The 13,444-nt window shown below is 47.2% G+C and overlaps 1 protein-coding gene across 1 annotated transcript in view; it reads left to right on the forward strand.

Annotated features, from left to right (window-relative positions):
- The first annotated feature begins 348 nt into the window (after window positions 1–348).
- Window positions 349–13,444, forward strand: part of BID (BH3 interacting domain death agonist) — a 41,305-nt gene continuing 28,209 nt past the window's right edge. The window contains exon 1 of the mRNA XM_036102506.2: window positions 349–480. The gene's annotated coding sequence lies outside the window, so the exon portion shown is untranslated. The remainder of the gene's footprint in view (window positions 481–13,444) is intronic.

The raw sequence follows: 13,444 nt of genomic DNA on the forward strand, positions 1-13,444 counted from the left end.
CACAGGCACTGGTGAATGGCTTCATGAGGTTATTACCGGGAATCACAAACCCCCGCCCCCCAACCCGGCTACTCCAAGAACAGCTCGTGAGGATTCTGAAAGCCCTTCCCAGCAAGGAACATTAGGAATAATCCCTGCATCGCCGGAATGCGTGACCAACCTCCCCAGATGGCCACCTTGATAGGGACCACTGTCTGAGGGTGGAAGTCCACTGTATCCTCGGCTGATCTGCCAGGCGGGAGTCGCGGTCCCCAGCCGGGCTCTAGGGACCGGGCTCCCGCATCGCGCGTGGGGGTTTCCCAGTAGGCGCCGGCGGGGGGCGGGCCGGGGGCGGGGTCGGCCGTGGCGGGCGGGAAATAAAGGAAGTGGGAGCGCGGCGGCTGCGTACTGCGCGCCCCGGGCACTTTGCCGCCCGCCCGCCTAGCGCGGCTCCCGGCTCCCCTGCCAGCCTCTCGACCTGCTGCCACGGCCGCTGCGTGGGTGAGTAGCCCCCCGCTACCCCGCGCGGCCGTCTGCGCTGAGCTGCAAGCTTAGGAGCCCCTGCCTGACGGGCGACGGGATGGCTCAGTGCTCGCCGGCGGCCCGACCCTCCCAGGCACAGTCCCAGACCGCCTGCGCCCGGGGGTGGGAGCCGGAGGGCGGGAGGGGAGGCCCCGCCGCCAGGTGCCACCCCGCCCGGAGCGCCTCGTGGGCCCCCGCGGTTAGAGCCTGCCGGCCCTCGGCCCCCGGCGTCGAGGCAGCCTTTCACCCCGCCTCCCGTCCGCCTGGGCCCCTCCTTGGGTCCTCGCGGCGGGGACACCGCCGGAAGGGCTTCCCCCCCCCCCGGAGGAAGGGGGACACAGGGGGAGCGGGAGCGGGGCCCGCGCGCGGCCCTCGGATTCTCTCCAGTGGCTAGTGGCCGGAGCGGCCCTCTCCTTGGGTAGGCTGGAGATGGCTTTATTGTCTCCTCTCCGAGCGAGTCTTCGGGTTTGGCCGGCGGCTTGTGGGGCCTCGGCCGGGGTGCGGTGGCGGGGGTGGTGAGTTGAGGACTTAAGACGGTGAGACTAGCGGCTGCCGGTCCAACCTCTGAGAGGAAAAAACCGACGGGAAGAGACGAGTTCAGGTCACACATCTGTCTGTTCAGCACCAGATCCAGAACCTAAATCCAGACGCAGACCTTGGACTCTGGTCTCGGGCACTTTTCCCTACTTCCCCTGCCTCAGTGTGGCCAGAGAGCCCGTCTTAGAACTGTTAGAAATTACATGCATATATTGGCTAGTGGTAGAAGTCAGTTTGTTGAATGACTTTGTGACCCCAGGGGACCCTGGGAGAGCCCTAAAGCCCTCAGCTACAAAGTGGCTGGGCTGGCAGGGATTTTGCTGGGGTCGTGGAGGGACAGTGGTGGTGACAGTGGGGGATGAGCTTGAGGAACACAGGTGAGGCCTTCTGGGATTGGATTGGTCTGAAAAGGGTTGAGGAGCAGGTGAGAAACCCAGCACAAAGCGCCCCCACATTTACAGGCAACTACCTAATTCCACTGCCAAGCCTGCCTGCCCTTCCTGCAAATCTTATCTGTCTGCCCAAGCCTCACTTGGTGGCATCTCAGCTGGTCTCTTTCTATAGAAAGGAGCTGGGAAAGCTGCTGAAGGATGTGGTTTGTCCACATTCCATCTCCACCCATCTGGGGCAAGTGGCAGGCTATGAGTTGGGGAAGGCTCTCCTGGGCCTTGGTCTCTGCCTTTTTTTTTTTTTTTTTTTAAGATTTTATTTATTTGACAGAGTGTGAGTGCTTGGGTGTAAGCACAAGCAGGAGGAGCAGCAGAGGGAGAGGGAGAAGCAGGCTCCCCACTGAGCAGGGAGCTGGAAGCGGGGGCTCCATCCCACAACCTGAGCCAAAGGCAGACACTCAACCGACTGAGCCACCCAGGCACCCCTGGTCTGTGCCATCTTGAGACAGACCTTGAACCAGGGCCCTGAGTGTCCACTGGAAGTCATCAGTGACTGTTCCTGGAAGATAGTCTGGTTTTGGAGCCAGAAGGAAAATGGGAAAGGGACTTCTGGTTTTAAAAGTTCAGGTGGACAGAGCTCTAGTAAGGCCTTGTTGGGAAGAGGATAGATGTCAAGCCTTTCATTGCTGCCGGGCATGTGGTGTTCTGTCCCTCCTGCCCAGGGAGAGAAGAGGTACAGGGTCGGCGTCCACAGGAGGCCTTGTGAGGCACTTCATAAGTGGGGTTTAAAGGCAGCCTTCTCATGGGCTTCCTTGAGTACTGAGGTGCCCAGTGCCCATGTGGTGTGGTTCATGAGGGACAGGGTGCTGTCTCATGGGAATGGAGACAAACTGGCTACTGTCATACATCAGGACGTAGGCTTTAGTGTGTTTGTTGCAAAGAGCTTTGGGAACATGGGGTGGGTTGCTGTTTGTTTTGTCTGAGGAGGTTAGGCCATCTGAAGGGGACTCTGATGAATGAATAGGATCTTGCCAGTTGGATAAGGTGGGAAAGTGCACTCAGGGCAGTGCAGGAATGCTGGGGGAGGGGTGCCTAGGCGGGGAAGAGGTGTCTCTAGGTGGGAAGGGGCATTGCATGCCCTCCTCCGAGGCCTCGCCCAGGGAAGCTCACAGCCTTAGCCAACCTGGGGAGACTCATTGGAGGAACTGCAGGTTTCACTCATTGGCAAACGAGAACGGCCTGTCAGGAGTGCTGAGGCCACATGGAGGAGCAAGATATGAGATGATGGAGTCTTCCAGGGCAGGAGTCTTGGCTTGAGAAGGACAGTGAATGACATTTGAGCTGTTCTCTTTTTCTCTAGTGCAAGGGACTGTGACAGGAGGTCACCATCATGATCAAGGACTGTGTGTTCCTTGGTGGTAGTACCCAGGATGCTGGCTCTGGATTCCGAGCTCCTGAGAAGACTCACTCTAGAGCTGTGGCCATTGGAAGTCCTTTCTGTGGTTGTACCTCTAGTGACCATTTGTCAGTCTGGGGCTTTGGAGGGCAGTGCCGCCCTGGATGCCCCCTGGGGCCAGCTATCTACCCTACCGGGCCTCCTATGCATAGGATCCCATTAGCAGCACCTTGGCTGCCACACCTGGCTGGCCACCTCCCAGACCATACCTGTCCTTGCCCAAAGCCACTGAGGGGTCTGAAAAAGACAGCTAATTGAGGATGGTGATAACATACAGAGCTCACTGTGGGCCAGATACACACGTAAAGAACTTTATGTGTGTTAGTTAGCTCATTTGGACATCACAGTAATCAGAAGCAAGGTTATCATCCTTATTCTTCAGATGGGAGAGCATTGAGTAACTTGCCCACGGTCACAACTGAGGGAGTCAGACCGTAGAGTCCCAGCTCTCAGTATTATATTACACTGCCTGGATTTCCAGGCTACTCACTAGTCCATTTTCCAAATTTGGCCCATCTACCTCTGCACCTCTACACTGGTCAGACGTGAAGGGGCGAGGAGCAGAGAGAATGGCCGTGGCCTTTCTGTGGACTCCCCTCCCCTGCAGGCAGCTAGTGATGTGCGTGGGACAGGATGAAGCTTCAGGGAGCAGTGCCATGGACCCTCTGGGTGGGATTTTGCCCATCAGGTTCCCCAGCCTCCCATCCCTGGGGTTCAGTCCTTTCCCCACCTTCCCCTCCTCTTCTCTTTCTGCCTGCAGAGGTCAAAATGGGGGAGTTTCAAATGAAAGGCAGACTTGATGATCTGGATGAACCATAAAGCAACCATCGAATGGAAATCGTGGTTGGCTTTTTGTGTCCAGGGTCCTAGAAGCCACCAGCTTAGAAAATGAGGAAGTGGTTTGTTTTAAACTAACCTCTCCCGTTGGTAATCCTATCAGCTTGGTGTTGGGTGTTGGAGACGGGTGCCAGGCGGTGGAGTTTTATCACCCTCTCTGAGTCACAGACCAGGTTTAAAAGGGGGCTGGTTACGTTCAGACACCCAGAGTGGCTGGACTGACACTGCCCCGTGTGGCCTGGTAGACCGGCTGCCCTCGTGGAAGGATGTGGGCTGCATGGAAGTGGGGCTGCCACATGTGAAGAGAGGTGTGCCTTCTGGGTCCAGGGTGTCGGGATCACCATGGAGATCCTGGCAGAGCTTCGTGCCTGGGCTTCTGCCTGGTCTGAACGGGCTCCCAAGCCCACACTGAATAAGCTCCTGCCATGCTGCTGTCTGTGCTGACCAGTGGGGCAGGTCTGCAGTTGCTGATAGGCTCCTGTGCTTAACAAAGTGCCTTTCTTCAGAGTTAGGAAAGTGAGTGCTGTGGCCTCGGTCAGGGGCCGGCCAGTTTTTGGAGTGCCAAATGTAGCGTAGTGGTGGTGGTGGGGCTGTCTGAGCTTTTATCTGAGGCCAGCAATGGTGTTGCTGTTTTTCTGTCAGTGGGCATCTGTGCATCTGTAGTTGCTTTCATTTGCATAACTATCTCATTTTAATTCTCAAGCGAATTCTATGAAATTCTGCAGATGTGAAAACATCAGTGGTGGGGTGTTTCTCATGTATATGCTCATATTTAGACAAGTGTTTGGATGGTCAAGCCCTGGGTCCAGGACTGGGCCATGTCCCAGGAGCTTCTGCTTGGATCTCCACACCCTCATGCGCACCCCACCCCCATACCCCTCCCCGGCCAAGCCAAAGTGAAGGGTAAGAATCTCATGAGGCAGGGAGTGCCCTTTTTACAAATAGGGAAAGAGAGGTCACATGGCAGGTTGAGAGCCAGCTGTGACCCGGGTATCTATCCCTCTTTAAAGGATCCCTCTGTGGGCTGGGAATGCGTGAGCCTCTTAAAAGCTGCTGGGCCCCAGGGACTTAGGGAGTGTGGGGCTTTTCTGGGGTTTTCATCTGTCTTTCCAGGGAGAGCCAGCTGAAGTCTGGGGGACTAGTGTTCAGTTAGGGCTTGGGGACAGCAGGAGACATGACAGGAGTAAGGGAGCAGAGGAGGAGGTAGTAGATGGGGGGCGGGGGATAGGGTTTGAATCAGGAAGGCTGTGGGAGGTGGTGTAGGGTTCCCACCTGGGAGTAAATGCTGGAGAGTGACCTGGGGCTGAGTAACTCTGGTCCCCTGAGCAATAAACCAGGCCTGAGGTCTGAGGCATTTGTGTGCCTCAGTTTGGGAGAAGGCCAGCCGGGTAAATGAGTCACAGCACCAGCAGCCCCTCTCAGCATTAGCGAGGGTGTTACTTATAATGGATCACCATCTGGGAAGTCAGATCCATATGGGAAGGGCTGGGAGGGGCTTCTGCACCGGCAGGCAGCTCCTTGGAGACAGAAAGGAGGCCGCAGCCTCTGGGGAATCCTGAGCTTTAGGTGCTGACTTCTGGTGAGGGAGGGCACTGTGTTTGGGACTGTCCCTCCACTTTCTTCTGGGCCCAGACACCTCTATGTATGGTAGCAGGGGTGGGGAGAGGGCAGAGGCTCAACACCCCCTTGACCCTGGAATCAAGGCAGGCCCTGCTATTGTAGAGGAGGTAGAGGGCTCTTGACTGGAACCTCTTCTCAACTTTCCAGCAGGTATTTCCTCACCCTGTCCTGGAGAGAGGGTAGGGTTAGGGTTGTGAGGTCAGTGGGCTGGCGGGCTGGCAGGCCCCTGGGATTGGGTGACAGCAAGCCTTAAGGACAGGCATCCCAGAGGCTACTCCAAAATGTCTAGCTCAGCCTTTGTCCTCGCCTCTCTCCTCTACAACCCTCTCCCACTCCCGCTGCTTGTGTTCCTGCTCTCGCTATCTCTGTCTCTATCAAATAAATAAATAAAATCTTTAAAAAAAAAAAAAGATTTTATTTTTAAGTAATCTCTACACCTAACATGGGGCTTGAACTTATAACCCTGAGATCAAGAGTTGCATGCTCTACCCACTGAGCCAGCCAGTTCCCGGGAGTTAATTTTCAAGAAGTCCAGTTTATCTGGTTTTTTCTTATATCACTTAATTTTGTGGTGTCATATCTAAGAAATCATTGCCTGACCCACGGTCATGAAGTTTTATTCCTGCGTTCTAAGAATTTTATAGTTTTAGCTCTTGGGTTAGTTCTATGATCTATTTTGAGTTAATTTTTGTATATGATGTGAGGTAGGGGCTTGTGGATACCCAGTTGGCCCAGCACCATTTGTTGAAAAGACAACTTTTTACCTGGTCTTGCCCCCTTTGTCAATGATCGATTAACCATAAATATTCGAGTTTGTTTCTGGACTGTCATTGCTAGTCCACTGATCTTATGTTTATCCTTTGCAATACCACACTGTCTTGATTACTGTAGCTTAGTAGTAAGTTTTGAAATTGGGGAGTGTGAGTCCACCACCTTGTTCTTTTTCAAGATTGCCTGTTCTATGCCCCTTGCATTTCCATATGAATTATAGGAGCCATCTGTAATTTTCTTGGGGGGGAAAAAAAAAAGCCAGCTGGGAGTCAGAGAGGAATTGCATTAAATCTATAGGTCAGTTTTGGGGAGTATTGCCATCTTAACCGTAATAATTCTCCCAATCTGTAAGCATTGCATGGCTTTTCATTTATTTAGCTCTTTAGTTTCTTCCAACAGTATTTGTAGTTTTTAGTGTACAAATCTTATGCTACTTTTGTTAACTGTATTCCTAAGTGTTCTCTTTTTCTTGATGCTGTTATAAAGGTAATTGCTTTCTTAATTTCATTTTTGGGTTGTTGATTGCTGATGTATAGAAGTACAGTTGATCTTGCAATACTTACGTCCTGTAGCCTTGCTGAACTCACTTATTAGTTCCAGTAGTTTTTTTAGTGGACTCCTTGGGCTTTTCTACATGTAAGATCATGTCAACTCAGTATGTTTTAAAGCTTCTCAGTTGATTCCTGTGTGCTAGGGTTAAAAACCATTGGGTTAGATCAGTGGTTCCCATGCCTTTGAGATGGAAAGGTGGGGGAACAGAATCAGAGCACTTGAATTTCTAAGGACTTTTCCTCTGTGTCTGTGGGGAAGAATGAGGGGCTGGGAGCTTAGAGAGGGACCAGTATCCTACACTCCAGCTTCCTCCAATCCTGGTAGACCCAGTTGGGCTGGGTGAGTGAAAGTGTACCTTTTACCAAAATGTGTTTTGGGTGAGAGTGGCAACACCCTCCCTGCTTTGAGTTGTCAGAAAGAGCCCGTGGGAAAACTGGTAAGAGTCAAAACCCAAAGGAAGAAGTCAGAGGCTTATGGAAGCCATTGAGGTCCTATTGGGGACTGAGTAAAGGAGGAAGTCTGGGTCGGAGCCACCCAGGGTTGTCAGGACTGTCTTTCTGGCTCTGCCTTGACCCTATCCACCCCAAGTAACTGGACTTCACCCCACTTGAAGGGAAGGACTTTTTCATACAGCTCTACACTATTGGTTTTATTTTCATAAAAGCGGATGTGAGAACTGGCAGGCACCTTAGAAATCCACATTGTTTAGAAAACTGTTGTATCCTCTTATTAGTTCCTTCATTAATTAGAGAGCTAAATGAAATCTCGGACACATGTCCATTTTAAATTTGTACAAAAGTCATGGTTTCACTTTTTTTTTTTCTTTTATTTAGCGGTTTGGGAGGTCATCCACTGAAAAGCATGCCCAATGGATTCACATAGTCTTTTCTTTCTTTCTTTCATTTTTTTTTTTTTTTTTTTTTAAGATTTTATTTATTTGAGAGAGAGAGAGCACACGAAGGGGGATTGGCAGGCAGAGGGAGAAGCAGGCTCTCCGCTGAGCAGGGAGCCTGACATGGGACTTGTTCCCAGAACCCTGGGATCATGACCAGAGCTGAAGGCAGACACTTAACAACTGAGCCACCCAGGTTCCTTCACATGGTATTTTCTTACCTGCCAGAGGCAGTAGCTAAGCAGAACTTGTTTCTTGACTTTGCCAAATGTGTGTGTGTCTCCCTCCCTCTCTCTCCTGACTTCGTTTTGTTTTGGTTTCTGGTTTGCACATGCAGATCAATTATTCCCAGTGGTGGCATCAGTGATCAAAGATTTGGCTTTGTGGTCTCACCATGGACAAATGGATTCTCTGTTGAATGGGGGATGACAGAGAGGCTGGATTGTTGGACTTTACTGTGTCCTTAGTCTCTTGAGTTCAGTTTGGTTCAGAATTTTGTGTCCACCAGGAAGAACAACTCTGACATCTGAACCAGTAAGTCTTCGTGTATCTATGTTTACTCTCAACCTGGAGCTGATGTAGAATTGATGCCACAAGCTCTCTCTGTCTGTAGTTCAGAAAGGCCTTTGCCTCTCATTGTATAAATGTGAAACAAATTTCTTTAATTATCGGGGAGTTAGGTTGTAAAGTGTCTTAAGTTGGAGAAACTCTGTTCTGATCACCTTGTGGACTTGAATAAATGTCTACATCAAGTATTTCTAAAATTTCCAGAAAATATGGAAATTGCACTTTTTTTTTTTTAAGATTTTTTTTTTTTTTAGGTAATCTCTACCCCCCAGTCTCTTACCCCCAAAGTCGCAAGATTAAGAGTCGCGTGCTCCACTGACTGAGCCAGTCAGGTGCCCCAAGGAAATTGCACTCCAAATAATTTAAATGCACTAGACTTAAAAAAAATTCTTACAGAAACAAGCATTTTTTAAGAATGCAGATTTACATTATTAAGTCTTTGACAAATGAGAATAAATTAATAATTTAGTGTAAAAAAAAGCTTTTCTCTGATTTATTAGTATTAGATATAATGCTGATTATGTTTGGTAACAGCATTCAGTAAATCAATATAATAAATTTTATTTTACCTTCCCACCATGCCCAAACTTGTACAGGTAGACCATTACTCTTACATAATGTTTAAGGTTATAAAAAATGTAAATTTGTTTTCAAATAAATTCAGTTAAATTGTGACAGTGTTTTTATTTTAACAGTATTTGAAGATAAAGCTTAAGTACCCTAAAACCTCGGATAATATTAAATTGGGCTAGTTAATGGGTAATCATTGTATACCTAGAATACTGAAACACTGATTACTAGGTATAATTTTAAGTTTTTTTTTTAATATACTAAAAAGCTTTATCTTTGGCTAGTATTAATGAATGTGAGAAAGTATGAAAGGGGTGTGGGGGGGCTATAGAAAGTTGTGTTATGTATTGTGTTCAGGAGTTGTGCTAGTCTGCTAAAATGTTCGTGTGTGACAGCTCTCAACCCCCTAGTTCTCTGGGAAGTACAAGTCAATTAGTTTGGTTAAAAGTTATACTTAAGGGCGCCTGGGTGGCTCAGTCGTTAAGCGTCTGCCTTCGGCTCAGGTCATGATTCCAGGGTCCTGGGATTGAGTCCCACATCAGGCTCCCTGCTCAGTGGGGAGCCTGCTTCTCCCTCTCCCACTCCCCCTGCTTGTGTTCCTGCTCTCGCTGTCTCTCTCTCTGTCAAATAAATAAAAAAAATAAAATCTTAAAAAAAAAAAAGTTATAATTAATACGAATGGCAGATAAAAACTTTGTGTATATGCTTTTAATTTTCAAGCAAAAGGGTTTTGTTTTTTTTCCTCAAAGCAGCATTTCTCACACTTTTTTGTCTCTAGATTCTTTTACACATAAAAATTATTGAGGACCCCAAAAGCTTTTGATTAAGTGTGTTTATCTATTATATTTTCTCTGTTTGAAATTAAAACTGAGAAATTTTTAAAGTATTTGTTGATTCATTGGAAAATATTGATGCTTATTGCTTGTTAACATGAACTTTTAAAAATACTGTATTTTATAAAACACTTTTCGTGAGAACAACATTGTCATGTTTCTGCGGATCTGTTAAATGACTGAGTCTGAAAAGAAGCTATGAAATATGTCATAGCTTTGGCAAAGTTTGCTTATTTTGATGGTCTTGCTTTCTTGGTTTACTCATTGATGCCTTTACTGCCAAAATGAAAGATTATTTTTTACTTTCCGTGTAATCCAACTGGATAGCAGAGATTCTGTAAAACAATAATTTTTGATACTTTATGGTAACTTTAATATATTATTGATTGCTTGAAGGGAAAAAACCCTACAAAGAACAAAGGCTCATCACTTATGAAAGAACTAAGGTTTTGTTAGTTTCATTAACAGACAGCTCTGGTTTCTCAGGTATTCCATGATCCTCGCTTAAATGCCAGATGGCCTCAGACAACACTTTTGGTGTTGCCTTCCAAAAATTGGACCCTAAATGTAGACAAAAAATTTTTTTCAGAATGTTATGCCTAAAACAGTCATTGAGATTTCTCAGAGTGCCCCTGTAAATCACAAAGGTCATTCACCTTCTAAAAAGAGAAATACTATAAAATGAATTAGATTTGTTTGAAGTGTCACTCCTGTGAGGGCTGCGTGCAAAGAGCAGCTGTCGGATCAGAAGAGGTGCTTGCTCGGGCGCTCCTTGGTTACGTTTGTGCAGATAAAATGTTATGAATGCAAATATTTCAGAAAACATTTCCTTTATGGGAATGCCTTTCTGCCCATAATATGTTTTTATTCTCAGGGGAAAGTGATGAAATTTGTTATGAAATGGTTATGTATCGTACCCCAAAAGAGAATCTGTCTCTCTTCCATTCTTACATTACCAGTTGGAGAAATAAATTAATCACAACCAGTAAGTCTCTGCCACCTGTAGATGATTTGGGGGGTGTGTGTGTGTGTGGTTTATGTGTGTATCTCCAACAAAGGACAGAATCAGAGCCTTGTGGAAAAGGATTATACCAAGTACCTTAAACTAGTAATACTTAAAAAAAACAGGCCTCTGAGTTAGCATGGCTTCAACAACTTTCAGACAACACCAGTGCTCGGAGTCAGGATTTCCAGGGCACTTTTTACTCTGGATACTGACTGACAGCGCCATGGAAGTGGCCTGCTGGCAAGCTGCCAAGCTCGATTTCTATAGGACACAACAGACCTGTGTGGGAAACTGTGCTGTGGGGATTTGCTTGGAATATTGCTGAGGTTTCATTTCCATTTTCTAGATAACATGAGGAAACTCCTTAAGCTGCCTGTACTGTCTGTAACCTGTAACAATTTAATAGACTCTGCTTTGGGAAACTGAAATGAAACATTTAAAAATGATACCTAGTTCTCTGCTGCCCTCCTGCCCCCCCACCTCACTCACGTACCCTTCTCCCCTGCCCTGGAATTCCTGTGAAGTCTCCCTGTTTTGAAGGCAGACGCTTAACCAACAGGGACCTAGGCACCCCTTGTTCTTCCTTTTTGAAGCTAAATTAATATTCCACTCTATCGGGACGCCTGGGTGGCTCAATCGGTTAAGCGTCTGCCTTCAGCTTGGGTCATGATCTCAGGGTCCTGGGATTGAGCCCCACATCGGGCTCCCTGCTCAGTGGGGAGCCTGCTTCTCCCTCTGCCTGCTGCTCCCCCACTTGTGCTCACACACTCTCTCTCTCTCTGACAAATAAATAAATAAATAAATCTTTTAAAAAAATATTCCACTCTATGGATAAAACCATGTTTTGTTTATCCATTCACCCATCTATGGACATCTGCATAGCTTTTGTGAATAGTGCAGCTAGAACATGGGTGTACAAATATCTGTTTGAATTGCTGTTTTCACTTCCTTTGTGTATATACCCAGAAGCAGAATAATATATATTAAATCATATGGTAATTCTGTGTATAATTTTTTGAGAAACTGTTACCAAACTCAGACTTGTTTGTATATCGGATACACAGTAATCTAATGTCTGAGATACCGGCTTTGAAGCAAAGAAATCTTTATTATCAGAAAGGCAATCCAACGAGAAATTAGGATCATTTCCAAAGCTGAGTGACCCTGCTGAGCCTAGGGACAGCTTATATATTTGAGAGGAGAGGAAGGGGTTTCTTGAAACCTTAAGGGGGTGGGGCTCAACAACCTAGAGATAAGCATTCTTCCGAACAATGAGGCACTATTTGGGACCTGGTACATCAAGACCGATGTTACCATCCGGTCCCCATTAGGTTTATTTTATTTTTATTTTATTTATTTGTTAGAGAGTGTGCATGTGTGCGCACACAAGCAAGGGGGAGCGGCAGGCAGAGAGAGAGGGAGAAGCAGGGAGCCCAATGCTGGGCTCGATCCCAGGACCCTGGGATCATGACCTGAGCCGAAGGCAGACGCTTAACCAACTGAGCCACCCAGGCGCCCGCCCCCCGCAACCATTAGGTTTCTACAATCAATGGGTAAACGGGGAGTAGGGGTAAAAAGGCAAAGTTAATGATTGATCATGCATGAAACATAATTAGGGAACATAACAGAATGTGGAGCTGAGTTAATAATGCAATTAATACAACCATAGTTCTGTTTATGCTCTCAAAACAGGTCCAGGAACCAAGTGTGTGGCCTCAAAACTGCCATACTGTCCTTTTTTTAAACAGGATATAATTCACAAGCTGATAAGTGTAACCAGGGCCTTCCTTGGAATGTCGAATTTTGCATGATGCGCATGTAATGACAAACCACTTTTCACTTTATGGAGCCAGTGCCTACAAAGCCTTGCCAGGAACCCTGCCCGGCCCCTGGCTGATAGGGCCATAGCTGTACAGGGTAGTTAGGAAGGTCATTTCCTGATGCCAGGGAATTTAAGATACTTGGTGGACCTGAATAAGAGAGGCAAGAGACTGACTATATAAATGGACAGTGGCCAGACTGTACGTAAATGCAGAACCCACCACCTGCAGCAACCTACCCAGGAAACCATAACCCCTCCTTACATAATGACTAGCTCAGGAAGGCAGCCTGCTAGAAATCAGACGTCTGTCTCTGGTGACAATCCAGAAAGCTAAAAATAACTTCTGTAACAATTGGCCCCTAATGGCCTTCATTAATAACTGGTTTCCTACTGTTTGTCCCTGCTTCCAACTTAGGACCACCCAGAAAAAACCAAATATGCACCCCTAACCAATCACCCAGGGTGCTACCAGCCTCCAGTTGGGGCACACTTGAAGCCCCCTCCTTTTCTTCACTGTAAATCTTTCCCACTCCTCTGCCTGCCTTTGAGAGTCTGCCAAATGCAAGTGTCTGGATAAATAGCCTTTGTTCCCAGTTTGGGCTTTCTTTATTTCCATAGAGGAATTCACTCATATTTATAGGAACTGCCAATGAAACCTGCTGGAATTGGTTAGGCTTGGTTTCCTGCCCTCAGGTCTCAAATAATAAGGTGTTTAAAAGTCCAGTCCGAGATTCCTTATGAAAGTCTCTGGTCAGAAGTTGATTCTGTGGCCTTAGTAGTTCAATATTGAGTGGCTCTAAGTTTGCAGAAGAAACTTTTACAGGTTTAACTGGTTAATGAACACCCTTGCTGTACTCATGTAAACTACCAAGCCTGTGGAATGAGACCAGCCCTTATTTATGTCAAAGAATAATCTTTGAGATGATTATCACAGGCAGGAAGACTGTCAGGAAAAACTGTGGAAGACTTTGAAATGGGAAATGAAAAAACCCAACCTGGATGTTCAAACTAGTACACCCTTTTAGGCTTTCTTTGCCTTTTATTGCCTTTGAGTTATTTTACATCTTTGTAAGTTGCAGAAAACTGATACT

The sequence above is a fragment of the Halichoerus grypus genome, chromosome 6, assembly GCF_964656455.1.
Source record: "Halichoerus grypus chromosome 6, mHalGry1.hap1.1, whole genome shotgun sequence".
In the NCBI taxonomy this organism is placed as follows: Eukaryota; Metazoa; Chordata; class Mammalia; order Carnivora; family Phocidae; genus Halichoerus; species Halichoerus grypus.